A 14521-nucleotide genomic window follows, 5' to 3' on the forward strand; every position below is an offset into this window, starting at 1 on the left:
GAAATGCAATCGCCTGCGGCCACACCACCTTGAATAAGCCTGATCTCGTCTGATCTCAGAAGCTAAGCAATGTTGGGCTTGGTTAGTACTTGGATGGGAGACCACCTGGGAATATCAAGTGCTGCAGGCATTACATTTTACAATTGAAATGTGTGGAGGACAAAAGGAAATTTTGGAGGAATCACCCCCAGCTCACTAAACATAAAAGTCATGAAAGCAGAAATGCAATCGCCTGCGGCCACACCACCTTGAATAAGCCTGATCTCGTCTGATCTCAGAAGCTAAGCAATGTTGGGCTTGGTTAGTACTTGGATGGGAGACCACCTGGGAATATCAAGTGCTGCAGGCATTACATTTTACAATTGAAATGTGTGGAGGACAAAAGGAAATTTTGGAGGAATCACCCCCAGCTCACTAAACATAAAAGTCATGAAAGCAGAAATGCAATCGCCTGCGGCCACACCACCTTGAATAAGCCTGATCTCGTCTGATCTCAGAAGCTAAGCAATGTTGGGCTTGGTTAGTACTTGGATGGGAGACCACCTGGGAATATCAAGTGCTGCAGGCATTACATTTTACAATTGAAATGTGTGGAGGACAAAAGGAAATTTTGGAGGAATCACCCCCAGCTCACTAAACATAAAAGTCATGAAAGCAGAAATGCAATCGCCTGCGGCCACACCACCTTGAATAAGCCTGATCTCGTCTGATCTCAGAAGCTAAGCAATGTTGGGCTTGGTTAGTACTTGGATGGGAGACCACCTGGGAATATCAAGTGCTGCAGGCATTACATTTTACAATTGAAATGTGTGGAGGACAAAAGGAAATTTTGGAGGAATCACCCCCAGCTCACTAAACATAAAAGTCATGAAAGCAGAAATGCAATCGCCTGCGGCCACACCACCTTGAATAAGCCTGATCTCGTCTGATCTCAGAAGCTAAGCAATGTTGGGCTTGGTTAGTACTTGGATGGGAGACCACCTGGGAATATCAAGTGCTGCAGGCATTACATTTTACAATTGAAATGTGTGGAGGACAAAAGGAAATTTTGGAGGAATCACCCCCAGCTCACTAAACATAAAAGTCATGAAAGCAGAAATGCAATCGCCTGCGGCCACACCACCTTGAATAAGCCTGATCTCGTCTGATCTCAGAAGCTAAGCAATGTTGGGCTTGGTTAGTACTTGGATGGGAGACCACCTGGGAATATCAAGTGCTGCAGGCATTACATTTTACAATTGAAATGTGTGGAGGACAAAAGGAAATTTTGGAGGAATCACCCCCAGCTCACTAAACATAAAAGTCATGAAAGCAGAAATGCAATCGCCTGCGGCCACACCACCTTGAATAAGCCTGATCTCGTCTGATCTCAGAAGCTAAGCAATGTTGGGCTTGGTTAGTACTTGGATGGGAGACCACCTGGGAATATCAAGTGCTGCAGGCATTACATTTTACAATTGAAATGTGTGGAGGACAAAAGGAAATTTTGGAGGAATCACCCCCAGCTCACTAAACATAAAAGTCATGAAAGCAGAAATGCAATCGCCTGCGGCCACACCACCTTGAATAAGCCTGATCTCGTCTGATCTCAGAAGCTAAGCAATGTTGGGCTTGGTTAGTACTTGGATGGGAGACCACCTGGGAATATCAAGTGCTGCAGGCATTACATTTTACAATTGAAATGTGTGGAGGACAAAAGGAAATTTTGGAGGAATCACCCCCAGCTCACTAAACATAAAAGTCATGAAAGCAGAAATGCAATCGCCTGCGGCCACACCACCTTGAATAAGCCTGATCTCGTCTGATCTCAGAAGCTAAGCAATGTTGGGCTTGGTTAGTACTTGGATGGGAGACCACCTGGGAATATCAAGTGCTGCAGGCATTACATTTTACAATTGAAATGTGTGGAGGACAAAAGGAAATTTTGGAGGAATCACCCCCAGCTCACTAAACATAAAAGTCATGAAAGCAGAAATGCAATCGCCTGCGGCCACACCACCTTGAATAAGCCTGATCTCGTCTGATCTCAGAAGCTAAGCAATGTTGGGCTTGGTTAGTACTTGGATGGGAGACCACCTGGGAATATCAAGTGCTGCAGGCATTACATTTTACAATTGAAATGTGTGGAGGACAAAAGGAAATTTTGGAGGAATCACCCCCAGCTCACTAAACATAAAAGTCATGAAAGCAGAAATGCAATCGCCTGCGGCCACACCACCTTGAATAAGCCTGATCTCGTCTGATCTCAGAAGCTAAGCAATGTTGGGCTTGGTTAGTACTTGGATGGGAGACCACCTGGGAATATCAAGTGCTGCAGGCATTACATTTTACAATTGAAATGTGTGGAGGACAAAAGGAAATTTTGGAGGAATCACCCCCAGCTCACTAAACATAAAAGTCATGAAAGCAGAAATGCAATCGCCTGCGGCCACACCACCTTGAATAAGCCTGATCTCGTCTGATCTCAGAAGCTAAGCAATGTTGGGCTTGGTTAGTACTTGGATGGGAGACCACCTGGGAATATCAAGTGCTGCAGGCATTACATTTTACAATTGAAATGTGTGGAGGACAAAAGGAAATTTTGGAGGAATCACCCCCAGCTCACTAAACATAAAAGTCATGAAAGCAGAAATGCAATCGCCTGCGGCCACACCACCTTGAATAAGCCTGATCTCGTCTGATCTCAGAAGCTAAGCAATGTTGGGCTTGGTTAGTACTTGGATGGGAGACCACCTGGGAATATCAAGTGCTGCAGGCATTACATTTTACAATTGAAATGTGTGGAGGACAAAAGGAAATTTTGGAGGAATCACCCCCAGCTCACTAAACATAAAAGTCATGAAAGCAGAAATGCAATCGCCTGCGGCCACACCACCTTGAATAAGCCTGATCTCGTCTGATCTCAGAAGCTAAGCAATGTTGGGCTTGGTTAGTACTTGGATGGGAGACCACCTGGGAATATCAAGTGCTGCAGGCATTACATTTTACAATTGAAATGTGTGGAGGACAAAAGGAAATTTTGGAGGAATCACCCCCAGCTCACTAAACATAAAAGTCATGAAAGCAGAAATGCAATCGCCTGCGGCCACACCACCTTGAATAAGCCTGATCTCGTCTGATCTCAGAAGCTAAGCAATGTTGGGCTTGGTTAGTACTTGGATGGGAGACCACCTGGGAATATCAAGTGCTGCAGGCATTACATTTTACAATTGAAATGTGTGGAGGACAAAAGGAAATTTTGGAGGAATCACCCCCAGCTCACTAAACATAAAAGTCATGAAAGCAGAAATGCAATCGCCTGCGGCCACACCACCTTGAATAAGCCTGATCTCGTCTGATCTCAGAAGCTAAGCAATGTTGGGCTTGGTTAGTACTTGGATGGGAGACCACCTGGGAATATCAAGTGCTGCAGGCATTACATTTTACAATTGAAATGTGTGGAGGACAAAAGGAAATTTTGGAGGAATCACCCCCAGCTCACTAAACATAAAAGTCATGAAAGCAGAAATGCAATCGCCTGCGGCCACACCACCTTGAATAAGCCTGATCTCGTCTGATCTCAGAAGCTAAGCAATGTTGGGCTTGGTTAGTACTTGGATGGGAGACCACCTGGGAATATCAAGTGCTGCAGGCATTACATTTTACAATTGAAATGTGTGGAGGACAAAAGGAAATTTTGGAGGAATCACCCCCAGCTCACTAAACATAAAAGTCATGAAAGCAGAAATGCAATCGCCTGCGGCCACACCACCTTGAATAAGCCTGATCTCGTCTGATCTCAGAAGCTAAGCAATGTTGGGCTTGGTTAGTACTTGGATGGGAGACCACCTGGGAATATCAAGTGCTGCAGGCATTACATTTTACAATTGAAATGTGTGGAGGACAAAAGGAAATTTTGGAGGAATCACCCCCAGCTCACTAAACATAAAAGTCATGAAAGCAGAAATGCAATCGCCTGCGGCCACACCACCTTGAATAAGCCTGATCTCGTCTGATCTCAGAAGCTAAGCAATGTTGGGCTTGGTTAGTACTTGGATGGGAGACCACCTGGGAATATCAAGTGCTGCAGGCATTACATTTTACAATTGAAATGTGTGGAGGACAAAAGGAAATTTTGGAGGAATCACCCCCAGCTCACTAAACATAAAAGTCATGAAAGCAGAAATGCAATCGCCTGCGGCCACACCACCTTGAATAAGCCTGATCTCGTCTGATCTCAGAAGCTAAGCAATGTTGGGCTTGGTTAGTACTTGGATGGGAGACCACCTGGGAATATCAAGTGCTGCAGGCATTACATTTTACAATTGAAATGTGTGGAGGACAAAAGGAAATTTTGGAGGAATCACCCCCAGCTCACTAAACATAAAAGTCATGAAAGCAGAAATGCAATCGCCTGCGGCCACACCACCTTGAATAAGCCTGATCTCGTCTGATCTCAGAAGCTAAGCAATGTTGGGCTTGGTTAGTACTTGGATGGGAGACCACCTGGGAATATCAAGTGCTGCAGGCATTACATTTTACAATTGAAATGTGTGGAGGACAAAAGGAAATTTTGGAGGAATCACCCCCAGCTCACTAAACATAAAAGTCATGAAAGCAGAAATGCAATCGCCTGCGGCCACACCACCTTGAATAAGCCTGATCTCGTCTGATCTCAGAAGCTAAGCAATGTTGGGCTTGGTTAGTACTTGGATGGGAGACCACCTGGGAATATCAAGTGCTGCAGGCATTACATTTTACAATTGAAATGTGTGGAGGACAAAAGGAAATTTTGGAGGAATCACCCCCAGCTCACTAAACATAAAAGTCATGAAAGCAGAAATGCAATCGCCTGCGGCCACACCACCTTGAATAAGCCTGATCTCGTCTGATCTCAGAAGCTAAGCAATGTTGGGCTTGGTTAGTACTTGGATGGGAGACCACCTGGGAATATCAAGTGCTGCAGGCATTACATTTTACAATTGAAATGTGTGGAGGACAAAAGGAAATTTTGGAGGAATCACCCCCAGCTCACTAAACATAAAAGTCATGAAAGCAGAAATGCAATCGCCTGCGGCCACACCACCTTGAATAAGCCTGATCTCGTCTGATCTCAGAAGCTAAGCAATGTTGGGCTTGGTTAGTACTTGGATGGGAGACCACCTGGGAATATCAAGTGCTGCAGGCATTACATTTTACAATTGAAATGTGTGGAGGACAAAAGGAAATTTTGGAGGAATCACCCCCAGCTCACTAAACATAAAAGTCATGAAAGCAGAAATGCAATCGCCTGCGGCCACACCACCTTGAATAAGCCTGATCTCGTCTGATCTCAGAAGCTAAGCAATGTTGGGCTTGGTTAGTACTTGGATGGGAGACCACCTGGGAATATCAAGTGCTGCAGGCATTACATTTTACAATTGAAATGTGTGGAGGACAAAAGGAAATTTTGGAGGAATCACCCCCAGCTCACTAAACATAAAAGTCATGAAAGCAGAAATGCAATCGCCTGCGGCCACACCACCTTGAATAAGCCTGATCTCGTCTGATCTCAGAAGCTAAGCAATGTTGGGCTTGGTTAGTACTTGGATGGGAGACCACCTGGGAATATCAAGTGCTGCAGGCATTACATTTTACAATTGAAATGTGTGGAGGACAAAAGGAAATTTTGGAGGAATCACCCCCAGCTCACTAAACATAAAAGTCATGAAAGCAGAAATGCAATCGCCTGCGGCCACACCACCTTGAATAAGCCTGATCTCGTCTGATCTCAGAAGCTAAGCAATGTTGGGCTTGGTTAGTACTTGGATGGGAGACCACCTGGGAATATCAAGTGCTGCAGGCATTACATTTTACAATTGAAATGTGTGGAGGACAAAAGGAAATTTTGGAGGAATCACCCCCAGCTCACTAAACATAAAAGTCATGAAAGCAGAAATGCAATCGCCTGCGGCCACACCACCTTGAATAAGCCTGATCTCGTCTGATCTCAGAAGCTAAGCAATGTTGGGCTTGGTTAGTACTTGGATGGGAGACCACCTGGGAATATCAAGTGCTGCAGGCATTACATTTTACAATTGAAATGTGTGGAGGACAAAAGGAAATTTTGGAGGAATCACCCCCAGCTCACTAAACATAAAAGTCATGAAAGCAGAAATGCAATCGCCTGCGGCCACACCACCTTGAATAAGCCTGATCTCGTCTGATCTCAGAAGCTAAGCAATGTTGGGCTTGGTTAGTACTTGGATGGGAGACCACCTGGGAATATCAAGTGCTGCAGGCATTACATTTTACAATTGAAATGTGTGGAGGACAAAAGGAAATTTTGGAGGAATCACCCCCAGCTCACTAAACATAAAAGTCATGAAAGCAGAAATGCAATCGCCTGCGGCCACACCACCTTGAATAAGCCTGATCTCGTCTGATCTCAGAAGCTAAGCAATGTTGGGCTTGGTTAGTACTTGGATGGGAGACCACCTGGGAATATCAAGTGCTGCAGGCATTACATTTTACAATTGAAATGTGTGGAGGACAAAAGGAAATTTTGGAGGAATCACCCCCAGCTCACTAAACATAAAAGTCATGAAAGCAGAAATGCAATCGCCTGCGGCCACACCACCTTGAATAAGCCTGATCTCGTCTGATCTCAGAAGCTAAGCAATGTTGGGCTTGGTTAGTACTTGGATGGGAGACCACCTGGGAATATCAAGTGCTGCAGGCATTACATTTTACAATTGAAATGTGTGGAGGACAAAAGGAAATTTTGGAGGAATCACCCCCAGCTCACTAAACATAAAAGTCATGAAAGCAGAAATGCAATCGCCTGCGGCCACACCACCTTGAATAAGCCTGATCTCGTCTGATCTCAGAAGCTAAGCAATGTTGGGCTTGGTTAGTACTTGGATGGGAGACCACCTGGGAATATCAAGTGCTGCAGGCATTACATTTTACAATTGAAATGTGTGGAGGACAAAAGGAAATTTTGGAGGAATCACCCCCAGCTCACTAAACATAAAAGTCATGAAAGCAGAAATGCAATCGCCTGCGGCCACACCACCTTGAATAAGCCTGATCTCGTCTGATCTCAGAAGCTAAGCAATGTTGGGCTTGGTTAGTACTTGGATGGGAGACCACCTGGGAATATCAAGTGCTGCAGGCATTACATTTTACAATTGAAATGTGTGGAGGACAAAAGGAAATTTTGGAGGAATCACCCCCAGCTCACTAAACATAAAAGTCATGAAAGCAGAAATGCAATCGCCTGCGGCCACACCACCTTGAATAAGCCTGATCTCGTCTGATCTCAGAAGCTAAGCAATGTTGGGCTTGGTTAGTACTTGGATGGGAGACCACCTGGGAATATCAAGTGCTGCAGGCATTACATTTTACAATTGAAATGTGTGGAGGACAAAAGGAAATTTTGGAGGAATCACCCCCAGCTCACTAAACATAAAAGTCATGAAAGCAGAAATGCAATCGCCTGCGGCCACACCACCTTGAATAAGCCTGATCTCGTCTGATCTCAGAAGCTAAGCAATGTTGGGCTTGGTTAGTACTTGGATGGGAGACCACCTGGGAATATCAAGTGCTGCAGGCATTACATTTTACAATTGAAATGTGTGGAGGACAAAAGGAAATTTTGGAGGAATCACCCCCAGCTCACTAAACATAAAAGTCATGAAAGCAGAAATGCAATCGCCTGCGGCCACACCACCTTGAATAAGCCTGATCTCGTCTGATCTCAGAAGCTAAGCAATGTTGGGCTTGGTTAGTACTTGGATGGGAGACCACCTGGGAATATCAAGTGCTGCAGGCATTACATTTTACAATTGAAATGTGTGGAGGACAAAAGGAAATTTTGGAGGAATCACCCCCAGCTCACTAAACATAAAAGTCATGAAAGCAGAAATGCAATCGCCTGCGGCCACACCACCTTGAATAAGCCTGATCTCGTCTGATCTCAGAAGCTAAGCAATGTTGGGCTTGGTTAGTACTTGGATGGGAGACCACCTGGGAATATCAAGTGCTGCAGGCATTACATTTTACAATTGAAATGTGTGGAGGACAAAAGGAAATTTTGGAGGAATCACCCCCAGCTCACTAAACATAAAAGTCATGAAAGCAGAAATGCAATCGCCTGCGGCCACACCACCTTGAATAAGCCTGATCTCGTCTGATCTCAGAAGCTAAGCAATGTTGGGCTTGGTTAGTACTTGGATGGGAGACCACCTGGGAATATCAAGTGCTGCAGGCATTACATTTTACAATTGAAATGTGTGGAGGACAAAAGGAAATTTTGGAGGAATCACCCCCAGCTCACTAAACATAAAAGTCATGAAAGCAGAAATGCAATCGCCTGCGGCCACACCACCTTGAATAAGCCTGATCTCGTCTGATCTCAGAAGCTAAGCAATGTTGGGCTTGGTTAGTACTTGGATGGGAGACCACCTGGGAATATCAAGTGCTGCAGGCATTACATTTTACAATTGAAATGTGTGGAGGACAAAAGGAAATTTTGGAGGAATCACCCCCAGCTCACTAAACATAAAAGTCATGAAAGCAGAAATGCAATCGCCTGCGGCCACACCACCTTGAATAAGCCTGATCTCGTCTGATCTCAGAAGCTAAGCAATGTTGGGCTTGGTTAGTACTTGGATGGGAGACCACCTGGGAATATCAAGTGCTGCAGGCATTACATTTTACAATTGAAATGTGTGGAGGACAAAAGGAAATTTTGGAGGAATCACCCCCAGCTCACTAAACATAAAAGTCATGAAAGCAGAAATGCAATCGCCTGCGGCCACACCACCTTGAATAAGCCTGATCTCGTCTGATCTCAGAAGCTAAGCAATGTTGGGCTTGGTTAGTACTTGGATGGGAGACCACCTGGGAATATCAAGTGCTGCAGGCATTACATTTTACAATTGAAATGTGTGGAGGACAAAAGGAAATTTTGGAGGAATCACCCCCAGCTCACTAAACATAAAAGTCATGAAAGCAGAAATGCAATCGCCTGCGGCCACACCACCTTGAATAAGCCTGATCTCGTCTGATCTCAGAAGCTAAGCAATGTTGGGCTTGGTTAGTACTTGGATGGGAGACCACCTGGGAATATCAAGTGCTGCAGGCATTACATTTTACAATTGAAATGTGTGGAGGACAAAAGGAAATTTTGGAGGAATCACCCCCAGCTCACTAAACATAAAAGTCATGAAAGCAGAAATGCAATCGCCTGCGGCCACACCACCTTGAATAAGCCTGATCTCGTCTGATCTCAGAAGCTAAGCAATGTTGGGCTTGGTTAGTACTTGGATGGGAGACCACCTGGGAATATCAAGTGCTGCAGGCATTACATTTTACAATTGAAATGTGTGGAGGACAAAAGGAAATTTTGGAGGAATCACCCCCAGCTCACTAAACATAAAAGTCATGAAAGCAGAAATGCAATCGCCTGCGGCCACACCACCTTGAATAAGCCTGATCTCGTCTGATCTCAGAAGCTAAGCAATGTTGGGCTTGGTTAGTACTTGGATGGGAGACCACCTGGGAATATCAAGTGCTGCAGGCATTACATTTTACAATTGAAATGTGTGGAGGACAAAAGGAAATTTTGGAGGAATCACCCCCAGCTCACTAAACATAAAAGTCATGAAAGCAGAAATGCAATCGCCTGCGGCCACACCACCTTGAATAAGCCTGATCTCGTCTGATCTCAGAAGCTAAGCAATGTTGGGCTTGGTTAGTACTTGGATGGGAGACCACCTGGGAATATCAAGTGCTGCAGGCATTACATTTTACAATTGAAATGTGTGGAGGACAAAAGGAAATTTTGGAGGAATCACCCCCAGCTCACTAAACATAAAAGTCATGAAAGCAGAAATGCAATCGCCTGCGGCCACACCACCTTGAATAAGCCTGATCTCGTCTGATCTCAGAAGCTAAGCAATGTTGGGCTTGGTTAGTACTTGGATGGGAGACCACCTGGGAATATCAAGTGCTGCAGGCATTACATTTTACAATTGAAATGTGTGGAGGACAAAAGGAAATTTTGGAGGAATCACCCCCAGCTCACTAAACATAAAAGTCATGAAAGCAGAAATGCAATCGCCTGCGGCCACACCACCTTGAATAAGCCTGATCTCGTCTGATCTCAGAAGCTAAGCAATGTTGGGCTTGGTTAGTACTTGGATGGGAGACCACCTGGGAATATCAAGTGCTGCAGGCATTACATTTTACAATTGAAATGTGTGGAGGACAAAAGGAAATTTTGGAGGAATCACCCCCAGCTCACTAAACATAAAAGTCATGAAAGCAGAAATGCAATCGCCTGCGGCCACACCACCTTGAATAAGCCTGATCTCGTCTGATCTCAGAAGCTAAGCAATGTTGGGCTTGGTTAGTACTTGGATGGGAGACCACCTGGGAATATCAAGTGCTGCAGGCATTACATTTTACAATTGAAATGTGTGGAGGACAAAAGGAAATTTTGGAGGAATCACCCCCAGCTCACTAAACATAAAAGTCATGAAAGCAGAAATGCAATCGCCTGCGGCCACACCACCTTGAATAAGCCTGATCTCGTCTGATCTCAGAAGCTAAGCAATGTTGGGCTTGGTTAGTACTTGGATGGGAGACCACCTGGGAATATCAAGTGCTGCAGGCATTACATTTTACAATTGAAATGTGTGGAGGACAAAAGGAAATTTTGGAGGAATCACCCCCAGCTCACTAAACATAAAAGTCATGAAAGCAGAAATGCAATCGCCTGCGGCCACACCACCTTGAATAAGCCTGATCTCGTCTGATCTCAGAAGCTAAGCAATGTTGGGCTTGGTTAGTACTTGGATGGGAGACCACCTGGGAATATCAAGTGCTGCAGGCATTACATTTTACAATTGAAATGTGTGGAGGACAAAAGGAAATTTTGGAGGAATCACCCCCAGCTCACTAAACATAAAAGTCATGAAAGCAGAAATGCAATCGCCTGCGGCCACACCACCTTGAATAAGCCTGATCTCGTCTGATCTCAGAAGCTAAGCAATGTTGGGCTTGGTTAGTACTTGGATGGGAGACCACCTGGGAATATCAAGTGCTGCAGGCATTACATTTTACAATTGAAATGTGTGGAGGACAAAAGGAAATTTTGGAGGAATCACCCCCAGCTCACTAAACATAAAAGTCATGAAAGCAGAAATGCAATCGCCTGCGGCCACACCACCTTGAATAAGCCTGATCTCGTCTGATCTCAGAAGCTAAGCAATGTTGGGCTTGGTTAGTACTTGGATGGGAGACCACCTGGGAATATCAAGTGCTGCAGGCATTACATTTTACAATTGAAATGTGTGGAGGACAAAAGGAAATTTTGGAGGAATCACCCCCAGCTCACTAAACATAAAAGTCATGAAAGCAGAAATGCAATCGCCTGCGGCCACACCACCTTGAATAAGCCTGATCTCGTCTGATCTCAGAAGCTAAGCAATGTTGGGCTTGGTTAGTACTTGGATGGGAGACCACCTGGGAATATCAAGTGCTGCAGGCATTACATTTTACAATTGAAATGTGTGGAGGACAAAAGGAAATTTTGGAGGAATCACCCCCAGCTCACTAAACATAAAAGTCATGAAAGCAGAAATGCAATCGCCTGCGGCCACACCACCTTGAATAAGCCTGATCTCGTCTGATCTCAGAAGCTAAGCAATGTTGGGCTTGGTTAGTACTTGGATGGGAGACCACCTGGGAATATCAAGTGCTGCAGGCATTACATTTTACAATTGAAATGTGTGGAGGACAAAAGGAAATTTTGGAGGAATCACCCCCAGCTCACTAAACATAAAAGTCATGAAAGCAGAAATGCAATCGCCTGCGGCCACACCACCTTGAATAAGCCTGATCTCGTCTGATCTCAGAAGCTAAGCAATGTTGGGCTTGGTTAGTACTTGGATGGGAGACCACCTGGGAATATCAAGTGCTGCAGGCATTACATTTTACAATTGAATTGTGTGGAGGACAAAAGGAAATTTTGGAGGAATCACCCCCAGCTCACTAAACATAAAAGTCATGAAAGCAGAAATGCAATCGCCTGCGGCCACACCACCTTGAATAAGCCTGATCTCGTCTGATCTCAGAAGCTAAGCAATGTTGGGCTTGGTTAGTACTTGGATGGGAGACCACCTGGGAATATCAAGTGCTGCAGGCATTACATTTTGTAATTACATTTTACAATTGAAATGTGTGGAGGACAAAAGGAAATTTTGGAGGAATCACCCCCAGCTCACTAAACATAAAAGTCATGAAAGCAGAAATGCAATCGCCTGCGGCCACACCACCTTGAATAAGCCTGATCTCGTCTGATCTCAGAAGCTAAGCAATGTTGGGCTTGGTTAGTACTTGGATGGGAGACCACCTGGGAATATCAAGTGCTGCAGGCATTACATTTTACAATTGAATTGTGTGGAGGACAAAAGGAAATTTTGGAGGAATCACCCCCAGCTCACTAAACATAAAAGTCATGAAAGCAGAAATGCAATCGCCTGCGGCCACACCACCTTGAATAAGCCTGATCTCGTCTGATCTCAGAAGCTAAGCAATGTTGGGCTTGGTTAGTACTTGGATGGGAGACCACCTGGGAATATCAAGTGCTGCAGGCATTACATTTTTGTAATTACATTTTACAATTGAAATGTGTGGAGGACAAAAGGAAATTTTGGAGGAATCACCCCCAGCTCACTAAACATAAAAGTCATGAAAGCAGAAATGCAATCGCCTGCGGCCACACCACCTTGAATAAGCCTGATCTCGTCTGATCTCAGAAGCTAAGCAATGTTGGGCTTGGTTAGTACTTGGATGGGAGACCACCTGGGAATATCAAGTGCTGCAGGCATTACTTTTTACAATTGAAATGTGTGGAGGACAAAAGGAAATTTTGGAGGAATCACCCCCAGCTCACTAAACATAAAAGTCATGAAAGCAGAAATGCAATCGCCTGCGGCCACACCACCTTGAATAAGCCTGATCTCGTCTGATCTCAGAAGCTAAGCAATGTTGGGCTTGGTTAGTACTTGGATGGGAGACCACCTGGGAATATCAAGTGCTGCAGGCATTACATTTTACAATTGAAATGTGTGGAGGACAAAAGGAAATTTTGGAGGAATCACCCCCAGCTCACTAAACATAAAAGTCATGAAAGCAGAAATGCAATCGCCTGCGGCCACACCACCTTGAATAAGCCTGATCTCGTCTGATCTCAGAAGCTAAGCAATGTTGGGCTTGGTTAGTACTTGGATGGGAGACCACCTGGGAATATCAAGTGCTGCAGGCATTACATTTTACAATTGAAATGTGTGGAGGACAAAAGGAAATTTTGGAGGAATCACCCCCAGCTCACTAAACATAAAAGTCATGAAAGCAGAAATGCAATCGCCTGCGGCCACACCACCTTGAATAAGCCTGATCTCGTCTGATCTCAGAAGCTAAGCAATGTTGGGCTTGGTTAGTACTTGGATGGGAGACCACCTGGGAATATCAAGTGCTGCAGGCATTACATTTTACAATTGAAATGTGTGGAGGACAAAAGGAAATTTTGGAGGAATCACCCCCAGCTCACTAAACATAAAAGTCATGAAAGCAGAACAGCAATCGCCTGCGGCCACACCACCTTGAATAAGCCTGATCTCGTCTGATCTCAGAAGCTAAGCAATGTTGGGCTTGGTTAGTACTTGGATGGGAGACCACCTGGGAATATCAAGTGCTGCAGGCATTACATTTTACAATTGAAATGTGTGGAGGACAAAAGGAAATTTTGGAGGAATCACCCCCAGCTCACTAAACATAAAAGTCATGAAAGCAGAAATGCAATCGCCTGCGGCCACACCACCTTGAATAAGCCTGATCTCGTCTGATCTCAGAAGCTAAGCAATGTTGGGCTTGGTTAGTACTTGGATGGGAGACCACCTGGGAATATCAAGTGCTGCAGGCATTACATTTTACAATTGAAATGTGTGGAGGACAAAAGGAAATTTTGGAGGAATCACCCCCAGCTCACTAAACATAAAAGTCATGAAAGCAGAACAGCAATCGCCTGCGGCCACACCACCTTGAATAAGCCTGATCTCGTCTGATCTCAGAAGCTAAGCAATGTTGGGCTTGGTTAGTACTTGGATGGGAGACCACCTGGGAATATCAAGTGCTGCAGGCATTACATTTTACAATTGAAATGTGTGGAGGACAAAAGGAAATTTTGGAGGAATCACCCCCAGCTCACTAAACATAAAAGTCATGAAAGCAGAAATGCAATCGCCTGCGGCCACACCACCTTGAATAAGCCTGATCTCGTCTGATCTCAGAAGCTAAGCAATGTTGGGCTTGGTTAGTACTTGGATGGGAGACCACCTGGGAATATCAAGTGCTGCAGGCATTACATTTTTGTAATTACATTTTACAATTGAAATGTGTGGAGGACAAAAGGAAATTTTGGAGGAATCACCCCCAGCTCACTAAACATAAAAGTCATGAAAGCAGAAATGCAATCGCCTGCGGCCACACC

At 44.7% G+C, this 14521-nt stretch overlaps 66 non-coding genes across 66 annotated transcripts; all 66 read left to right on the plus strand.

The window, feature by feature from the left end:
• Positions 1–11: 11 nt before the first annotated feature.
• Positions 12–130, plus strand: LOC131725995 (5S ribosomal RNA). Its single transcript, XR_009321174.1, has one exon. It is a non-coding gene; the product is annotated as a 5S ribosomal RNA (ribosomal RNA).
• Positions 131–230: 100 nt separating this feature from the next.
• Positions 231–349, plus strand: LOC131725996 (5S ribosomal RNA). Its single transcript, XR_009321175.1, has one exon. It is a non-coding gene; the product is annotated as a 5S ribosomal RNA (ribosomal RNA).
• Positions 350–449: 100 nt separating this feature from the next.
• Positions 450–568, plus strand: LOC131725997 (5S ribosomal RNA). The gene has a single exon (XR_009321176.1). It is a non-coding gene; the product is annotated as a 5S ribosomal RNA (ribosomal RNA).
• A 100-nt stretch (positions 569–668) lies between these two features.
• Positions 669–787, plus strand: LOC131725998 (5S ribosomal RNA). The gene has a single exon (XR_009321177.1). It is a non-coding gene; the product is annotated as a 5S ribosomal RNA (ribosomal RNA).
• A 100-nt stretch (positions 788–887) lies between these two features.
• LOC131726000 (5S ribosomal RNA) lies at positions 888–1006 on the plus strand. Its single transcript, XR_009321179.1, has one exon. It is a non-coding gene; the product is annotated as a 5S ribosomal RNA (ribosomal RNA).
• Positions 1007–1106: 100 nt separating this feature from the next.
• On the plus strand, positions 1107–1225 carry LOC131726001 (5S ribosomal RNA). The gene has a single exon (XR_009321180.1). It is a non-coding gene; the product is annotated as a 5S ribosomal RNA (ribosomal RNA).
• Positions 1226–1325: 100 nt separating this feature from the next.
• LOC131726002 (5S ribosomal RNA) lies at positions 1326–1444 on the plus strand. Its single transcript, XR_009321181.1, has one exon. It is a non-coding gene; the product is annotated as a 5S ribosomal RNA (ribosomal RNA).
• Positions 1445–1544: 100 nt separating this feature from the next.
• Positions 1545–1663, plus strand: LOC131726003 (5S ribosomal RNA). Its single transcript, XR_009321182.1, has one exon. It is a non-coding gene; the product is annotated as a 5S ribosomal RNA (ribosomal RNA).
• Positions 1664–1763: 100 nt separating this feature from the next.
• Positions 1764–1882, plus strand: LOC131726004 (5S ribosomal RNA). The gene has a single exon (XR_009321183.1). It is a non-coding gene; the product is annotated as a 5S ribosomal RNA (ribosomal RNA).
• Positions 1883–1982: 100 nt separating this feature from the next.
• On the plus strand, positions 1983–2101 carry LOC131726005 (5S ribosomal RNA). Its single transcript, XR_009321184.1, has one exon. It is a non-coding gene; the product is annotated as a 5S ribosomal RNA (ribosomal RNA).
• Positions 2102–2201: 100 nt separating this feature from the next.
• On the plus strand, positions 2202–2320 carry LOC131726006 (5S ribosomal RNA). Its single transcript, XR_009321185.1, has one exon. It is a non-coding gene; the product is annotated as a 5S ribosomal RNA (ribosomal RNA).
• Positions 2321–2420: 100 nt separating this feature from the next.
• Positions 2421–2539, plus strand: LOC131726008 (5S ribosomal RNA). The gene has a single exon (XR_009321186.1). It is a non-coding gene; the product is annotated as a 5S ribosomal RNA (ribosomal RNA).
• Positions 2540–2639: 100 nt separating this feature from the next.
• Positions 2640–2758, plus strand: LOC131726009 (5S ribosomal RNA). Its single transcript, XR_009321187.1, has one exon. It is a non-coding gene; the product is annotated as a 5S ribosomal RNA (ribosomal RNA).
• Positions 2759–2858: 100 nt separating this feature from the next.
• Positions 2859–2977, plus strand: LOC131726010 (5S ribosomal RNA). Its single transcript, XR_009321188.1, has one exon. It is a non-coding gene; the product is annotated as a 5S ribosomal RNA (ribosomal RNA).
• A 100-nt stretch (positions 2978–3077) lies between these two features.
• On the plus strand, positions 3078–3196 carry LOC131726012 (5S ribosomal RNA). Its single transcript, XR_009321190.1, has one exon. It is a non-coding gene; the product is annotated as a 5S ribosomal RNA (ribosomal RNA).
• Positions 3197–3296: 100 nt separating this feature from the next.
• LOC131726013 (5S ribosomal RNA) lies at positions 3297–3415 on the plus strand. Its single transcript, XR_009321192.1, has one exon. It is a non-coding gene; the product is annotated as a 5S ribosomal RNA (ribosomal RNA).
• Positions 3416–3515: 100 nt separating this feature from the next.
• On the plus strand, positions 3516–3634 carry LOC131726014 (5S ribosomal RNA). The gene has a single exon (XR_009321193.1). It is a non-coding gene; the product is annotated as a 5S ribosomal RNA (ribosomal RNA).
• A 100-nt stretch (positions 3635–3734) lies between these two features.
• On the plus strand, positions 3735–3853 carry LOC131726015 (5S ribosomal RNA). Its single transcript, XR_009321194.1, has one exon. It is a non-coding gene; the product is annotated as a 5S ribosomal RNA (ribosomal RNA).
• Positions 3854–3953: 100 nt separating this feature from the next.
• On the plus strand, positions 3954–4072 carry LOC131726016 (5S ribosomal RNA). The gene has a single exon (XR_009321195.1). It is a non-coding gene; the product is annotated as a 5S ribosomal RNA (ribosomal RNA).
• A 100-nt stretch (positions 4073–4172) lies between these two features.
• Positions 4173–4291, plus strand: LOC131726017 (5S ribosomal RNA). The gene has a single exon (XR_009321196.1). It is a non-coding gene; the product is annotated as a 5S ribosomal RNA (ribosomal RNA).
• A 100-nt stretch (positions 4292–4391) lies between these two features.
• LOC131726018 (5S ribosomal RNA) lies at positions 4392–4510 on the plus strand. The gene has a single exon (XR_009321197.1). It is a non-coding gene; the product is annotated as a 5S ribosomal RNA (ribosomal RNA).
• A 100-nt stretch (positions 4511–4610) lies between these two features.
• Positions 4611–4729, plus strand: LOC131726019 (5S ribosomal RNA). Its single transcript, XR_009321198.1, has one exon. It is a non-coding gene; the product is annotated as a 5S ribosomal RNA (ribosomal RNA).
• Positions 4730–4829: 100 nt separating this feature from the next.
• Positions 4830–4948, plus strand: LOC131726020 (5S ribosomal RNA). Its single transcript, XR_009321199.1, has one exon. It is a non-coding gene; the product is annotated as a 5S ribosomal RNA (ribosomal RNA).
• A 100-nt stretch (positions 4949–5048) lies between these two features.
• LOC131726021 (5S ribosomal RNA) lies at positions 5049–5167 on the plus strand. Its single transcript, XR_009321200.1, has one exon. It is a non-coding gene; the product is annotated as a 5S ribosomal RNA (ribosomal RNA).
• Positions 5168–5267: 100 nt separating this feature from the next.
• On the plus strand, positions 5268–5386 carry LOC131726023 (5S ribosomal RNA). Its single transcript, XR_009321202.1, has one exon. It is a non-coding gene; the product is annotated as a 5S ribosomal RNA (ribosomal RNA).
• Positions 5387–5486: 100 nt separating this feature from the next.
• LOC131726024 (5S ribosomal RNA) lies at positions 5487–5605 on the plus strand. The gene has a single exon (XR_009321203.1). It is a non-coding gene; the product is annotated as a 5S ribosomal RNA (ribosomal RNA).
• Positions 5606–5705: 100 nt separating this feature from the next.
• On the plus strand, positions 5706–5824 carry LOC131726025 (5S ribosomal RNA). Its single transcript, XR_009321204.1, has one exon. It is a non-coding gene; the product is annotated as a 5S ribosomal RNA (ribosomal RNA).
• A 100-nt stretch (positions 5825–5924) lies between these two features.
• Positions 5925–6043, plus strand: LOC131726026 (5S ribosomal RNA). The gene has a single exon (XR_009321205.1). It is a non-coding gene; the product is annotated as a 5S ribosomal RNA (ribosomal RNA).
• A 100-nt stretch (positions 6044–6143) lies between these two features.
• On the plus strand, positions 6144–6262 carry LOC131726027 (5S ribosomal RNA). Its single transcript, XR_009321206.1, has one exon. It is a non-coding gene; the product is annotated as a 5S ribosomal RNA (ribosomal RNA).
• A 100-nt stretch (positions 6263–6362) lies between these two features.
• LOC131726028 (5S ribosomal RNA) lies at positions 6363–6481 on the plus strand. The gene has a single exon (XR_009321207.1). It is a non-coding gene; the product is annotated as a 5S ribosomal RNA (ribosomal RNA).
• Positions 6482–6581: 100 nt separating this feature from the next.
• LOC131726029 (5S ribosomal RNA) lies at positions 6582–6700 on the plus strand. Its single transcript, XR_009321208.1, has one exon. It is a non-coding gene; the product is annotated as a 5S ribosomal RNA (ribosomal RNA).
• A 100-nt stretch (positions 6701–6800) lies between these two features.
• LOC131726030 (5S ribosomal RNA) lies at positions 6801–6919 on the plus strand. The gene has a single exon (XR_009321209.1). It is a non-coding gene; the product is annotated as a 5S ribosomal RNA (ribosomal RNA).
• Positions 6920–7019: 100 nt separating this feature from the next.
• Positions 7020–7138, plus strand: LOC131726031 (5S ribosomal RNA). Its single transcript, XR_009321210.1, has one exon. It is a non-coding gene; the product is annotated as a 5S ribosomal RNA (ribosomal RNA).
• A 100-nt stretch (positions 7139–7238) lies between these two features.
• LOC131726032 (5S ribosomal RNA) lies at positions 7239–7357 on the plus strand. Its single transcript, XR_009321211.1, has one exon. It is a non-coding gene; the product is annotated as a 5S ribosomal RNA (ribosomal RNA).
• Positions 7358–7457: 100 nt separating this feature from the next.
• On the plus strand, positions 7458–7576 carry LOC131726034 (5S ribosomal RNA). The gene has a single exon (XR_009321213.1). It is a non-coding gene; the product is annotated as a 5S ribosomal RNA (ribosomal RNA).
• A 100-nt stretch (positions 7577–7676) lies between these two features.
• LOC131726035 (5S ribosomal RNA) lies at positions 7677–7795 on the plus strand. Its single transcript, XR_009321214.1, has one exon. It is a non-coding gene; the product is annotated as a 5S ribosomal RNA (ribosomal RNA).
• A 100-nt stretch (positions 7796–7895) lies between these two features.
• Positions 7896–8014, plus strand: LOC131726036 (5S ribosomal RNA). The gene has a single exon (XR_009321215.1). It is a non-coding gene; the product is annotated as a 5S ribosomal RNA (ribosomal RNA).
• A 100-nt stretch (positions 8015–8114) lies between these two features.
• LOC131726037 (5S ribosomal RNA) lies at positions 8115–8233 on the plus strand. The gene has a single exon (XR_009321216.1). It is a non-coding gene; the product is annotated as a 5S ribosomal RNA (ribosomal RNA).
• Positions 8234–8333: 100 nt separating this feature from the next.
• LOC131726038 (5S ribosomal RNA) lies at positions 8334–8452 on the plus strand. Its single transcript, XR_009321217.1, has one exon. It is a non-coding gene; the product is annotated as a 5S ribosomal RNA (ribosomal RNA).
• Positions 8453–8552: 100 nt separating this feature from the next.
• LOC131726039 (5S ribosomal RNA) lies at positions 8553–8671 on the plus strand. The gene has a single exon (XR_009321218.1). It is a non-coding gene; the product is annotated as a 5S ribosomal RNA (ribosomal RNA).
• Positions 8672–8771: 100 nt separating this feature from the next.
• LOC131726040 (5S ribosomal RNA) lies at positions 8772–8890 on the plus strand. The gene has a single exon (XR_009321219.1). It is a non-coding gene; the product is annotated as a 5S ribosomal RNA (ribosomal RNA).
• A 100-nt stretch (positions 8891–8990) lies between these two features.
• Positions 8991–9109, plus strand: LOC131726041 (5S ribosomal RNA). The gene has a single exon (XR_009321220.1). It is a non-coding gene; the product is annotated as a 5S ribosomal RNA (ribosomal RNA).
• Positions 9110–9209: 100 nt separating this feature from the next.
• Positions 9210–9328, plus strand: LOC131726042 (5S ribosomal RNA). The gene has a single exon (XR_009321221.1). It is a non-coding gene; the product is annotated as a 5S ribosomal RNA (ribosomal RNA).
• A 100-nt stretch (positions 9329–9428) lies between these two features.
• Positions 9429–9547, plus strand: LOC131726043 (5S ribosomal RNA). Its single transcript, XR_009321222.1, has one exon. It is a non-coding gene; the product is annotated as a 5S ribosomal RNA (ribosomal RNA).
• A 100-nt stretch (positions 9548–9647) lies between these two features.
• Positions 9648–9766, plus strand: LOC131726045 (5S ribosomal RNA). The gene has a single exon (XR_009321224.1). It is a non-coding gene; the product is annotated as a 5S ribosomal RNA (ribosomal RNA).
• Positions 9767–9866: 100 nt separating this feature from the next.
• LOC131726046 (5S ribosomal RNA) lies at positions 9867–9985 on the plus strand. The gene has a single exon (XR_009321225.1). It is a non-coding gene; the product is annotated as a 5S ribosomal RNA (ribosomal RNA).
• Positions 9986–10085: 100 nt separating this feature from the next.
• On the plus strand, positions 10086–10204 carry LOC131726047 (5S ribosomal RNA). The gene has a single exon (XR_009321226.1). It is a non-coding gene; the product is annotated as a 5S ribosomal RNA (ribosomal RNA).
• Positions 10205–10304: 100 nt separating this feature from the next.
• On the plus strand, positions 10305–10423 carry LOC131726048 (5S ribosomal RNA). The gene has a single exon (XR_009321227.1). It is a non-coding gene; the product is annotated as a 5S ribosomal RNA (ribosomal RNA).
• A 100-nt stretch (positions 10424–10523) lies between these two features.
• On the plus strand, positions 10524–10642 carry LOC131726049 (5S ribosomal RNA). Its single transcript, XR_009321228.1, has one exon. It is a non-coding gene; the product is annotated as a 5S ribosomal RNA (ribosomal RNA).
• A 100-nt stretch (positions 10643–10742) lies between these two features.
• Positions 10743–10861, plus strand: LOC131726050 (5S ribosomal RNA). The gene has a single exon (XR_009321229.1). It is a non-coding gene; the product is annotated as a 5S ribosomal RNA (ribosomal RNA).
• Positions 10862–10961: 100 nt separating this feature from the next.
• On the plus strand, positions 10962–11080 carry LOC131726051 (5S ribosomal RNA). Its single transcript, XR_009321230.1, has one exon. It is a non-coding gene; the product is annotated as a 5S ribosomal RNA (ribosomal RNA).
• A 100-nt stretch (positions 11081–11180) lies between these two features.
• Positions 11181–11299, plus strand: LOC131726052 (5S ribosomal RNA). Its single transcript, XR_009321231.1, has one exon. It is a non-coding gene; the product is annotated as a 5S ribosomal RNA (ribosomal RNA).
• Positions 11300–11399: 100 nt separating this feature from the next.
• LOC131726053 (5S ribosomal RNA) lies at positions 11400–11518 on the plus strand. Its single transcript, XR_009321233.1, has one exon. It is a non-coding gene; the product is annotated as a 5S ribosomal RNA (ribosomal RNA).
• Positions 11519–11618: 100 nt separating this feature from the next.
• On the plus strand, positions 11619–11737 carry LOC131726054 (5S ribosomal RNA). Its single transcript, XR_009321234.1, has one exon. It is a non-coding gene; the product is annotated as a 5S ribosomal RNA (ribosomal RNA).
• Positions 11738–11837: 100 nt separating this feature from the next.
• Positions 11838–11956, plus strand: LOC131726056 (5S ribosomal RNA). Its single transcript, XR_009321236.1, has one exon. It is a non-coding gene; the product is annotated as a 5S ribosomal RNA (ribosomal RNA).
• Positions 11957–12056: 100 nt separating this feature from the next.
• On the plus strand, positions 12057–12175 carry LOC131726057 (5S ribosomal RNA). Its single transcript, XR_009321237.1, has one exon. It is a non-coding gene; the product is annotated as a 5S ribosomal RNA (ribosomal RNA).
• A 113-nt stretch (positions 12176–12288) lies between these two features.
• Positions 12289–12407, plus strand: LOC131726058 (5S ribosomal RNA). The gene has a single exon (XR_009321238.1). It is a non-coding gene; the product is annotated as a 5S ribosomal RNA (ribosomal RNA).
• A 100-nt stretch (positions 12408–12507) lies between these two features.
• Positions 12508–12626, plus strand: LOC131726059 (5S ribosomal RNA). The gene has a single exon (XR_009321239.1). It is a non-coding gene; the product is annotated as a 5S ribosomal RNA (ribosomal RNA).
• Positions 12627–12740: 114 nt separating this feature from the next.
• Positions 12741–12859, plus strand: LOC131726060 (5S ribosomal RNA). The gene has a single exon (XR_009321240.1). It is a non-coding gene; the product is annotated as a 5S ribosomal RNA (ribosomal RNA).
• Positions 12860–12959: 100 nt separating this feature from the next.
• LOC131726061 (5S ribosomal RNA) lies at positions 12960–13078 on the plus strand. Its single transcript, XR_009321241.1, has one exon. It is a non-coding gene; the product is annotated as a 5S ribosomal RNA (ribosomal RNA).
• Positions 13079–13178: 100 nt separating this feature from the next.
• LOC131726062 (5S ribosomal RNA) lies at positions 13179–13297 on the plus strand. The gene has a single exon (XR_009321242.1). It is a non-coding gene; the product is annotated as a 5S ribosomal RNA (ribosomal RNA).
• A 100-nt stretch (positions 13298–13397) lies between these two features.
• On the plus strand, positions 13398–13516 carry LOC131726063 (5S ribosomal RNA). The gene has a single exon (XR_009321243.1). It is a non-coding gene; the product is annotated as a 5S ribosomal RNA (ribosomal RNA).
• A 100-nt stretch (positions 13517–13616) lies between these two features.
• Positions 13617–13735, plus strand: LOC131726064 (5S ribosomal RNA). Its single transcript, XR_009321244.1, has one exon. It is a non-coding gene; the product is annotated as a 5S ribosomal RNA (ribosomal RNA).
• A 100-nt stretch (positions 13736–13835) lies between these two features.
• LOC131726065 (5S ribosomal RNA) lies at positions 13836–13954 on the plus strand. Its single transcript, XR_009321245.1, has one exon. It is a non-coding gene; the product is annotated as a 5S ribosomal RNA (ribosomal RNA).
• A 100-nt stretch (positions 13955–14054) lies between these two features.
• LOC131726067 (5S ribosomal RNA) lies at positions 14055–14173 on the plus strand. Its single transcript, XR_009321247.1, has one exon. It is a non-coding gene; the product is annotated as a 5S ribosomal RNA (ribosomal RNA).
• A 100-nt stretch (positions 14174–14273) lies between these two features.
• LOC131726068 (5S ribosomal RNA) lies at positions 14274–14392 on the plus strand. Its single transcript, XR_009321249.1, has one exon. It is a non-coding gene; the product is annotated as a 5S ribosomal RNA (ribosomal RNA).
• The last annotated feature ends 129 nt before the right edge of the window (positions 14393–14521 follow it).

Source organism: Acipenser ruthenus, unplaced genomic scaffold (genome assembly GCF_902713425.1).
Source record: "Acipenser ruthenus unplaced genomic scaffold, fAciRut3.2 maternal haplotype, whole genome shotgun sequence".
Taxonomy (NCBI): domain Eukaryota; kingdom Metazoa; phylum Chordata; class Actinopteri; order Acipenseriformes; family Acipenseridae; genus Acipenser; species Acipenser ruthenus.